Source organism: Nelumbo nucifera, chromosome 2 (genome assembly GCF_055504915.1).
Source record: "Nelumbo nucifera cultivar China Antique chromosome 2, China Antique-T2T, whole genome shotgun sequence".
NCBI classification, from domain to species: domain Eukaryota; kingdom Viridiplantae; phylum Streptophyta; class Magnoliopsida; order Proteales; family Nelumbonaceae; genus Nelumbo; species Nelumbo nucifera.
In genome coordinates, this window is record NC_142650.1 from 69,702,015 (window position 1) to 69,714,841 (window position 12,827).

At 31.6% G+C, this 12,827-nt stretch overlaps 1 long non-coding RNA gene across 1 annotated transcript; it reads left to right on the forward strand.

The window, feature by feature from the left end:
- Positions 1–1,107: 1,107 nt before the first annotated feature.
- On the forward strand, positions 1,108–2,957 carry LOC104601475 (uncharacterized). The gene is made up of 2 exons (XR_735878.2): positions 1,108–1,568; positions 2,358–2,957. It is a non-coding gene; the product is annotated as an uncharacterized LOC104601475 (long non-coding RNA).
- The last annotated feature ends 9,870 nt before the right edge of the window (positions 2,958–12,827 follow it).

Sequence of the window (12,827 nt, forward strand, 5' to 3'; positions counted from 1 at the left end):
TACATTAAGGCCCCCCTATTCAAGCCTATTTACAGATTCCAAGTATTCCAAATAGTAGTTTCCAATTACATAAATATTCAGATTTGTTCTGTCTTCAAGACATATTGCAGTGCTTAGTAGTGTTTACTTGTAAACATTGTTGAATTTTGGATTTTTCTCATACCCATTTACACTGCTTTAGAGTTGAATTTTCGAACCGCCGTTGATCCAGACGGTCAGACCGTTTGACCCGAGAATCATCCAGATAACCGATTCTGTTTTACCCTAAATTTGGTCTCTGGTCAAAAACCGTTGAATGAATCAACGATTCATTGATCTGAACGGGTGAACCGTTGATCCATTCAATCAGTTCAATGGTTTTTGACCTTTTTTATTTGAATTATTTTTAAAATTTTTTGTCAAAATGGGCTATTCATTCGAACTAAATGATTGAACCATCAACTCAAAAACCAGTTGCCAGAATGGTCCAAGTTCCGAATCAGTTTTTAAAACATTGATTTGGGTGGTTGGTAAGATGGCCACTCAATTTTTATTTGAAATGCAACCAATGACATGGCAGAATTATGGGCCATTCATGAAGGATTGTGGCAAGTTCAGTGTAAAGGGTACCCTAATCTCATCATTGAATTCGATTCATTGTCCACCGTTATAGCGATTCAGAAACAGAGATATCATTAGTAGCAAGTGGAGGAGTTATTCCAAAGTACGCTAAGATTCATGTAATGGTGTCAATTGAGAGGATTTGGTCCAACCCGATCCAGTCCAATATGAGTTCACTTATAAATGGTCTAAATCTAATACAAATCAAATCCAATCCAATCTATTAAAATGGCTCGATACATATGAAAATTTCAGACCTTAATAATAAATTTGTTTGTTATTTAATCATAGAAAAAATAGAACAATTTTCGACCTGAAAGATTTCTCGGTAGTGGAGCCTCGTTAATCGTATATATGCCTTCTTAACATCAGAAAAAGAAGTTGATTCTTGGCTAGAAACATAAATTCTAAAGTCTAAGGGCAGTTAATTGGCATCCAAATAATGCAAAGGTATCAACTATGACACTCCAATAACCCTTGATCAGTGAGCTTCCACTACCACTTCACTTATAAATTTGGACCATGTCTAAGCATTTTTTTCAACCAAACTTTGAATCAAGAAACTTGGGTAAGATTTTCTATCCTTGTCCAAAATAATCGCATTATAATCAGCAGGTTTTGTTTCTCTTTTGCTTTAAAGCAAGAGTTCTTTCTAATTAACCGTGCCAACATCCCTACCTTCTCTCGTCTGTTTTTTTTTTTTTTTTTTGAGTTGGAAAGGCCTGAAGTCAACTTTCATTCACCTATAAAATCTTGGTTAACAGTAGTCTCACCAGGAGACAAATCAGACTTGAGCAAAAGAGAGATACAAGAGGGAATGTCACCCACCTAAAAGCAATGACCATTGACACCAATTTTAACAAGTTTATGAATAACACGGTTGAATTTCCTCTTAACATGATAAACCAAGACTGAATCAAAGCAGAGGAGAAGCCGGCCACCTGCAGTATATGCGTGTATGGACCACGGTGAGAGGGAAGATTCCTTATTTTGTTGTCATGAATCCATAATTGTTTTCTTCTAAATTAGCTGCATCAAATTAAACTAAGATGGTGGCAATTTGTTTGGAAATTCCAACGATCTGTTTCCTTCAATTGAAGTTGCTACTTTGATGCCATCTATTTATTAGAAGAACTGGGGTTGCTTTGTTGTGAACTTCAATAAAATTGAAATGCACTCTACCATCTATTTATGTGCTAACATTTTTCTTTCTTTCTTTCGGTTTTCTTTTCATTATGAACCAAACAAAACACCAAATGCTCACTCAGTTTCTTTAGCTTCCCAAACAGAAAATGTTCTTTCTTTCTTTGCTTTTGCAAGAGCCCATTATATTCTACATGGATTCTGGCTATGTAGTCTTTAATTTTTATATTTTTTGTAAGATTATTTCAAGGTATGCAATTTAGAGGTAATTGAGTCATTAATTAGTCACTCAATCAAACAAATTTGGATTGGTTTCAGATTGTTGAAATAAAACAGTGTTATTCCATCTTATTTCAATATATATTGTCAGACTTAGATCGGACACACAACCAGAACGCTCTTGGGCTACAATTTTACAGGTGAATTAATTGGGCAGTTGGTCTGTTCATACAATTAACACTGTTTTATGTTATTATAACAACCTGCTCAAGTGTCAATCAGGTCAGAAACTTTTAGCTAGCCATGTTGTATGTATGTATGTATGTATATATATATATATATATATATATGTATATTTGATTGTTTTTCATCCAACAAAATCTTGTTATATACAGATTGAATCGAGGTTCATGAACACAATTTCTAATCTTTAAGAAGAACTAGAACGAGAAAGAATTGTCCTATCCAATGCATTAGAAGAAGCACGTAAGGACCGAACAAAATCAGCCGAGGAAATGGGAAAAATTGTCCAGGAGTTAAGGGACCTCAAGCGTCAGAATGAAGATCTTCAAAACAAATTACTTCAAAAATCGGAACCCTCACTTGGGGAGAAAATAATCAATTTTGCAGTGCCAGCATTGATACCGTCACTTGGAGGTCGACTATTTGGCGCAGCGCTTCGCATGTTTAAATAATTTGTGCAAGATGCCAATTGGGAATTTACATTTGCGCCCTACAGCACATCCCAACTGTGTATTGTGAACATCTCCCAATCACAATTTTCACAGATATTACCAATGCAAGCTGAGATGTGCATGTGGGGCGTAGATGTGAACTCGCCAACCAGTTGGTTGATAAAGTCTCCTACTCGTTGTAGCGGAGACTTAATATCGAATCCCACCTAACTACACCTGGTTGGGGGGGTTATGGGTTTGGGGGATGGGCTACCCCCCCTATTGTGTAGGCCCTTGGAGCAAAATAAGAAGTTTAAATAATTGCAGTAATAATGAAATATATATTAGTGAAAGGGTTCGACTATGATATGGAAAATATATGATATCTGAAAAACTTTTGACCAGTCAATTAGAATCATAAAAGTGGTAGCCAATTAGGTGTTGTTTATCAAAATCATGGTTGCCGATAACGGCAAGGTTAATTTGTGATGAAAGCAATATTTTAAAAAATGAAACTGCTTTTTCCACCGTCAACCAATATCCAAAAAAAAATTTGATCAATCAACCAATATCATAAACCTGTTGTTAACCAATCGGGTGAAATTTAACAAAAATCCGGATTTTGGTTGGTTAAAACTCTTCCCGTATCATGTCTTTCCAAGCATCACAGATTTTCCCTAATAAAATAATTACGTATACAGCAAAAAGGTTACAAAATTTTATTAATTAATCATTAAAAAACTAAACATTACAAAAAGAAAAAAAGTTCAAATGTTATTATTGTGGCTTTGAATAAAGGTATTTAAATTGAGGCACCGTAATTGATTACGTTTAAATCTCCATAAAAGGAATTTGCCAAGCTTTAAGTAATTAGATTGATAAATTGATGGGAGAGAGAGATCTTTGTCAAGTTGGGAGTAAAGCTCCAACATCACATCACATTTACAAGGGATTTTAGGCATCGTTTTGGGGTTCGGTTCTTGGGTTGAATGGTCTGATCATCTAGTTTGAATGGACAATCCATTCTGATAAAATAAATAAAAAAAATAAAAAATTTTAAAAAACCCAAAAAATGTTCAAAAGTCGTTCCTGGGTCAAATGGTTTGACCACCTGGGGTAGTGGTTCATTGACCAAATCAACGGTTTTTATTCAGTTTTGGGGTAAAATGGAACTGGCCAGGTGACCATTCTCAAATTTTCCAATCCAGTCCGATTTTGAAAACATTGATTAAAATCAAAGTTTATTCACAGAATGTACTTTTTAATTTTGTTCGTTTTATAAATTAATCTTCACGATTGTGAACATTTACTTGATTCAAGTTCAAATCAAACTGATAACAATTTGGATGAATTTATTTGGATTTAATCCAACCCAATTTCTATACTAGGCCATTTAAATCCAATTTGATTAGTTTCGATTGGGATTGGATCCAACCCACCAACAGTCGAATTCTGTTCAATTCCGTATAGAACATGTTGCTTTTACCAAACAAGGGAGTCGCTTTCAATGATGAGTATATGGATCAGTGCATTGTGAATTGCTCTTGCTTTAGCAATTAGGTTATAACTATGGTCGTACCAAGAATGGAAGGCAGTCCTGACCTTACCATAATGATTCCATTAGAGTACTCTATAATTTCTTCGGCTGTCTTGAGTGGTTATCTAAGAGGTGTATATGGGTACTAGTAAGACCCATTCCCTTACCAATAAATAAGTTTGGAAAAATTGGTTAATGGATATCTTTTTTTAATTAACCAACTTTATAATATTCTTTTTGTATTTATGCCCCATGGTAAAATAAATTCCACTTTCCTAGGTAAAATTTACTCATCTTTCAAGTGGTTAAGTAACTTTTCCACGTGGGGAAAAATTTTATAATGCATAATGGGTCAACTTTGCCTATTTTTATATTAGCTTTTTATGAGAAAATTTCATTTTGTTATTTACCTGAGAATCCTAAAAATCAAAAGAACATGGGTAAGTGCATTTACCTAAGTAAATGTTACTCAGGAAACATTTATCTGGATAGGTGCATTTACCTAAATAAATTACAAAGATGCAAACAAATGAGGCCTAATAATAAAATGAAAATAGAAATATAAATTTTAAGAGAGACTAATTTAATTGTAAGAAATTAACAACATTTGAGAGAAAGTAATTTAATTATAAAAAATAACATAGAAACCACTAATAACAAGTAAAGTTAGAGAAATAAAATAAATGTAGAAAATTGGACTTATCAGTTGAGGCATATCTAGGACATTGTCCTTAACACCTTAAAAATCACTGCTTGAGAAGTTCCGTGCATATAGATATACTAGAAGGGACCTGTGTAATGCACGAGATTTAGTAAGAGAAAGCTAAATAATAAAAATGGTCATACACTAAAATACCCCATATAGTTTTAAGGATTTACTAAATCTACCCTATAATTAGCATTTTACTAAAACACCACTTATAATTTGCAATGACTTTAATCAATCTTTCATTAGATGACAAGTGGAAAATGACAGTGTTGACCCTAATGTTCATTTAAATAAATTTAATCAAAAGAAAATAAAAATAAAAATACCATTTTTTCCCTTAATAAGACATGGGCAACCACTCTATTGGCTACATTTGTTCAATTTTGCTTTTTATACAAAAAAAGTGTTAGGGATATTTTTGGAATAAAAACTCATGGGCCTAAAGGGCAAAACAAAAACTCCTTAATGAAATCGTGAGCCTAAGGCCCCAACCTTGATTTTGAAATTATCCCCCATCCCCGATCCCCGATGGGGATGGATGGGGATGGATGGGGATGGGTTCCCCATGGGGACCCGAATCCCCAAAATGTTTTCAATTAATAGTATTTTTTAAAATAAATAAAAATTTTAAATTATAAATAATATAATAGTATATTTAATATAAATAACATTTAATACACACACACACACAAACACATATATAATTGGGGTTGGAGTGGGGCGGGGACCTCAATCCCCATCCCTGACCCCGACTTAAATTAGGGATTCCTATTAATCCTCGTCCCCACCCCGCCCCACTAAAGTAATCCCCATCTCCAGTCCCATTGGGTCGGGGAAGTCCGGTCCCCATCAGGGATGGGGAAAATTGCCATTCCTAAAAGTGTGTTCTAATAAATGACCCTAATAGAAACACATAAGAGTATACAATTGTTTTATATTTTTAACTTTTTAAATAATTAATAATTATTCATATTTTATATACTACTTTTAATAAAATTTTTATAATACAAAAATAACAACAATTATGTTCAGTTAGGTTTATCTGTCAAACTAATAAAACCAACCAACCCAATTAACTTGACCCGAGTTGGTTAATTTTCTAGTATTTTAGGTTGGCTTTGGTTAAAAAATTTCCCAAATTGACCATGTTGGATTAGTTCCACTTTGACCATTTGTAAACCGACCAAAATCGAACGACTTGATCATGGATATATATTAATATTTTATATTTTAAATATAATTTTTAAGTCTTATCTCTAATAAATAACAATAGTTTAATCTTCCATAATTATTGAAAATTTATAGCAAAAGTACACAATTATTGAAAATATATTGATAATGAAAACTATAATAATTACAAAAATTACAAAAATACAATAAGTACTAAAAATATATTAACTTAGTCAATAAATAGTATAATCTCAAATAATAGTTTAATCTATACTAAATATTAATCAATAACTTATAACAAAAACACAATAAATACAAAAAGTACAATAAATTAAATTTAAAATTTTTAGTAATAGTAATTTAATCTCCAATAGTTATTGAAAATTTTCTATTAAATAACTTAACAAAATAAATTTATACATACTTATTGAAAATAAATTTATCACAAAATACAATAAATATTAATTTTAGTATATATAATTATATAATAAATATAGATTAAGAGTTTAAAATTATTATTAATAAATATTGTTGTTTTGAAAGTTATTTTCTTGAATTATTACTTGATATAAGTGAAATTAATTATTTACAATATTAGGTAAAAATATTAAATTATTATTAATTTCAATATTATGTTATAATTTTTGTTCTACTTTTTAGATTTTTTTAATTTATTACATAATTTATTTATTTTAACAATTTAAAATATATTTATGTTAAATATTTTTTTATTTAAATATTAAAATATTAATTATTTATTGAATTTAATTTTCCATAAAATCATAATTTATACTATGATTACATAATTTCATTATTAAATTTGTAATATATTAAATTATTATTAATTTACGTATTATGTTATAATTATTTTTCTACTTTGAAGAATTTTTTTTTAATTTATTACATAATTTTGTTATTTTAACTATTTAAAATCTAGTTATGATAAATATTTAGTTATTTAAATATTTAAATATTCTATAAACTATTTAAAATATTTTGTTATTTGATTTTTTTATTTAAAGCTATTACATATTATAAAATATTTAAAAAACTTTTAAATTGATAAAACAGAAAAAAATAATTTAAATTGTTAGTACATAATTTTGTGATATATTTTGTAAAAATATAAAAATATTTTTTGTATTTTTAACAAATATTTTAAAGTAATTTTATAATTTTGTTAGAATATGTAAATAATTCTTAAATTTTTTAATCCAAACTTTCTTTAGATAGATATAGATAAAAAGTATGGGAGAGGATAAATAGGAATTAGAGATAATTTAGGAGAGAAACTCTCTACTAAATTAGAGATAATTTTGGAGAAAGTGGGGGATAGTGGGGGAGGTAGTTTAGGAGTAATTTTTGGAGAAGAGATTATTTAGGTTATTGAGAAAGTGCATCTCCTTGGTTGTTTCAAAAATGACATGATATTAAAAAAATAAAAAATTCAAAAAAGTAAAAAATAGATAAATAACTTTTCTCAAAGGAGAGACATGCTGACATGACAGGACTAGCTTTAACATATATATATCTAGGATTCAACAGCCTTGATGGCTTCCAGGAACCATTCACTTGAAAATATTGGGTCATACAATTTGCAACAATCTTCCAATTCAGTTTTTGTAATTCAACCCAATTCATTCAATACATGAGAATGTGAAAATGTTGAAAAGATGTGCAAGGAGTAAGAGAGAAGGATATTTCTTGTATGCATTAAGTCTCAAATGTCCTTTTGTATGTATAGACCCAATGGCACCTTGTGAGAAAAAAGAATAAAGAAAAGGCACCTATGAAAGGTTACCAAATTTTAAATCAAAAGACAATAAAGAAAAGATTCCAAATGATGGGTTGCTAATGAAAAGTCATTAATAAAAATTATGTTTAAAAGACACTTTTAATTAAAGAGGCACTTCAATGAAAGGTCGCTAATTTAAATTAAAAGACATATTTAAAGAAACTTGAAATAAAAAGACACTTTAATTTGAAAAGTCATTTAGAGTAAAAAAAAAAGTCACTTAGTGATGAAAGGTCACTTAAAATTTAAATTTAAATTAAAAATTATTTAAAAGAATTTTGGATAAATTACACGTGTTAGAATTTGTAAGCATGTAAAAAAATTAAAAACAAGACAAAAATACCCCTACAGAACTTTTGAATCACATACAAAAAGATAAAAAAAAAATGCAACAGATTCCATCAACATTGAATTTCATGACACAAACTAAGGGAGGGAACCACCGGCCAATATGGTTTTGGGAGATGGTGTGTAAGATAAGAATCTGAAGTGGTTGAAGTTGAGTTACTTCAAGGAAAGAGGGGATTGTTATATGGGCCTCCGCCAATTAACCTCTTTAATCCTGTTAGATAGATTGGAAGCTTGATTAAAAACCATGGTCGACCTTTATACAGTTGCTGGTCAAAATAAAAAAACAAAAAAACCAGTCCAACCCGAGAACTGATTTCTCCATATTTTGAAATTTAAATTTTTCAGATTGATCATGCATTGAATTCGGATGAGATTGAAACCCAAATTTAAAATTGATCATACCTAATATGGAGTCCACAATACACAACTGCCAGAGTGGTGGTGATTCACGCCCAATATTAGAGCCAAATCGGCCTACAATTGAAGATGTTGTAGCTATATGTGTGAAGCTGATTCAGCAGCACTGTTTTAGCAAAAATTGAACTCTGACTTCTTTAGATTGGTGCAACTGTGTAAGCTTGAAAATTTCTGATGTTTTTCTCTAAAAATATAGTAGAGGACTGATGAGAATCAGCCCTCACTATGGTTGGTTTGAACTAGGGTTTTGACTTGCAAAGGAAGAAGAGAAAAAGAACAAGAGAATGGAGAGAAGTAAAGCCTAATTAAAGTAAGTTAAGCAACCCTACAAACAAAGAGAATCCATCACTTGGGAGGAATTTGGAATGAAAAGTCTCGAGAATCCACCTCCATTAATTCCATTTCTAATCTGAAAACCAGTAATCTAAACTGCTATCAATTGCATAGGCCTCTCTTGGTACAACAACAACATCTACTCCATTATCTGAAAGCCTACGGATTTGGATCAAGATTTACTCTGTTATTACTTCAACATAACTTCTCTAGCTTCATTTGCCAACTTGACGGCTATGCACATTCTTTCTCCTCTCCCATGTCTCTCTCTTCTCTATTATTTTAGTTTTCCCCATTAAACATAGGATGCCTTGATTCTAGGGTTTTAATTTCATTTCTTTTTCCAATGCAATAAACATCTATTTTTCTCTGGAGTTTTTGCTTGTTATTAGACACTACAGAGATCCAGTTTTTAGAAGTTTTTTTTTTTTAAATTTTTGTATTTATTTTAAGCTCATAGATAAAAGGATCATCCCAGTACCCAACAACCAGTCCGTTCAGTTAGTTTTTAAATAGTAGATACCTCGAATAACTCCATGTCTTTGATAAGCCAGCAATTGCAGAGATTCCTATTCAACGGAATCATCTACAACTCCGGCTGAAAGCTAAGAACAACTTCAAAGAGAAGTTGGGTCTTACTTTGTAGTTGCCATTGATTCTCCATCACCATTGCCTTGATATCAATTTATCAAGTAGCTCTTGGACAATGCAGAATTTATATTATAAGCATCTTATGGTTTATGGGATTTCAAGAACAACTCAATGCAATGACATTTGTTAGGATTCAACTTACTTTCTTGGAATATTTTATTGATAAAGGAGTAGCTGCAGCAACCAAAGTTAACCGTGAGGTAATTGATACCTACCCTATTTCTCAATCAATATATGGTTTTTAACATTTGTCATATTTATTCATTTGTCAAAATCAATGTATCGGCCCGTATCGATAAATAAGTATTATGTTGATGGCTTTCCGATACACCCCTCCAGGGGTTGTATCAGGTCAGACACTGGTTCAGACGGTAGTCGGGCGTTAAACCAACCCCTCTCAACTGGTTTAAAAAAATAAATAAAACCTTAAAATAGTACCAATTGTGTATGTGTTGATACTTTGAACATTGGTCAAAATACTTGTAGATATTCAAGTAAACATTTTGCATTAATGTATGTTTGTTTATCGGTAACTGGTTACTTTATTTCTCAATTTAAAAAGAATGAGATATATACAAATAATTTTCTCTCACTCCTAATTCGTGCTAGCCACTAGTGAGTCTGGATCTCCTGCCCACACAAACTCTGTCCATACCTACAACATCACAGCCATACATGGAGAACATCTCATCCTCCTACATAGTATTATGCAGGGGGAGATGTTCTCATTTCACGGGGGTAATGTATTGTAGGTAGACATAAACAGAATTTGTGTGTGGGAAGGAGATCCAGAGTCACCACTAGCATAGCATTTCTATCAAATTGTAAGTTCCAAAATTACAAAATCCCACCTCAGGAAATTACCCCTAAATAGAGTTCTCTGTTTGATCCTTGTCTTGTCTAAACAGCCCTAGATGCAGAAAGAATAAATCTGAAAATAGAGGGAGAAGCAGAAGATAGAAATTAGTCCAATAGAGAAGAAAGGAGACTATTATTGAACATAATAGAATAGTCTCCCAATTGGTCAGATCACTATTTATATTAACTTGTCCAACTCGGCTCAAATTACAATAATAACCCACTTTGTTTAAACATAATATTTGAAATTTGGAGAAATTTTATATGAGTCCGAATTGGCACAGTTCCAAATTTTATATAGATTGGGTTTGGATTTTTGGTCTTTAGGTTGGGTTTGGGCCTATCCCAATTATACACATTTATACATGCATATCTATATATATATATATATTATATATATATACATATTTTGTATACATATGTAAATAAATATATGTATATATATTTGCATAAATATATATATGTATAATTTTAAAATGGATTCATTGACCCACCCAAACCTGGCCTGGGCCCAAGCCCAACCCTAGTGCATCAAATTATAATGTGGGGTTCAGGTTGGGAAAATTGGACTTGACCTCAGACTCAAGCCTTAAGCCTAAATTTTAGGATCAGACCCAGATTAATCATAAACCCAGCCCAACTGACCCGACTTTCACCCCTAAAGGTGCTTAAGTGTCGGGTTTGGTGTAATAGAATAGTTTTTGGTAAATAGAGTTTATTCTTATTCTTGGTAATCACTCGAGATGCTTAGAACTTTACAGTTTAGATATATCCATCGATCATGGGGATCAATTGAATAGCTCAAATCTTGTCTATTGTAACTTGTTTGTTAATTTAAAGGGAGATTCTCTCCAACATCTCTTTCCTTTTCCACAAGGAATTAAGTTTCACTTTAGATTAGTATAATTCATTCCACTTCTATTTTCACAACATAAGCTTGTTGTTCATTGCTAAAGAAGACTACACCCCCTGTGGGGCATTTCAAACATCCTTGGTACTGTATGAAATAATGGTCTGAATGTAAAATTCGTCATGAGCTTAGAGAAGCTAATGGGTCTATGATTGGCTTGCAAATGAAGCTAGAGCGAGGTTGTGGTTTGTGAGATCTGGTGGTGGTTCAAGAGAGATTTATCTTTTAGCTTTTTTGTGATCTTTGGAGTTGGCTACACCCTGTTGTTGTAGCCTTTTGTTGTTCTATCTTGTACCAGAAAACAAAAACAAAGTTCAAAGGAGGTTAGGCCTTGTTTGGTTCAATTTTCATTCTTTTCCATTCTAACCCAAGATAAAATTTTACAATGGACAAGAATGGGTACAAATGTGTATAATGAGAAAATAGTATTATAAACCAAACATTTTTTCCTAAAAATGAATTCTTTTCAGACTGACAAGTGCCCTATGTTACTCATTTTCATTCTTCGAAAAACTCTATACCAGCGATTATAAAACTGCCAACCTAGGTCTTCTAACTGTTGGCATAGTATTTACCGCTGAATGGCTGGCAGTTAATGTCTACTAAACTAAGTTTCCATTGTAGTCTGCTAGTAAACATTTATGGCAGCGATTTTGTAGGCATAGAGTTTCTTCAAAGAATGAAAATAAACAAGATGGGGATGATTATTTTTCACACTGCACACAACCACAAATTTTGCACTATGGGCTGATTTTTCATTCTAAAAAGAATGAGGCCTATGGCATGATTTTTATAACCAAATGCTCTAATATCATTCATTTTTGTTCAGAATGAACAAGAATTAAAAGAATGATACCTAAAGAAATCAACCAAATATGGCCTAAAACTGTTGTCAAGAACCACATATGGGAGTTTTAAGTAATTTATGTACCCATGAATATATAATTGTGAACCCTATCTCAGCCAGACATAAAAAGACTTTGTTGGATTAGCATTTTCCAACTCTAATCCTAAACCCAATATTCAGGGCAGACCAACCCAAATTGCACTCCTTTCTATATGGATTGATTCAAAACACTGTTGGGGTCCAATGTTTGTTGTGGTTGAGAAAGTGTGTAGAAAACAGGATTCCATTTGCATAAACATAAAAGAATAGATTCCAGTTAATTTATTTGGGAGAGATGGAAAGAAAATATTCTATTCATTTGGAAAAAACAGAAAGGTAAAGGATAGAGTATAATGTGAATAATTTGGGCATCAAAATTAAATGAGATTTTTATAGCAAGTAGGTGTGAATATATGCTCTCGAGAAGGTAAAGCAACCAGATGCTTCACATAATGATTTGAAGAATTCAAAGCTTATTTACACATTTCCTACATTAATTCAGTATTTAAGTATATTTAAAGTTTACGAGTGGCACCATTAAATCGAATAATTTCTGAATGAAAAAAAGTGTCGA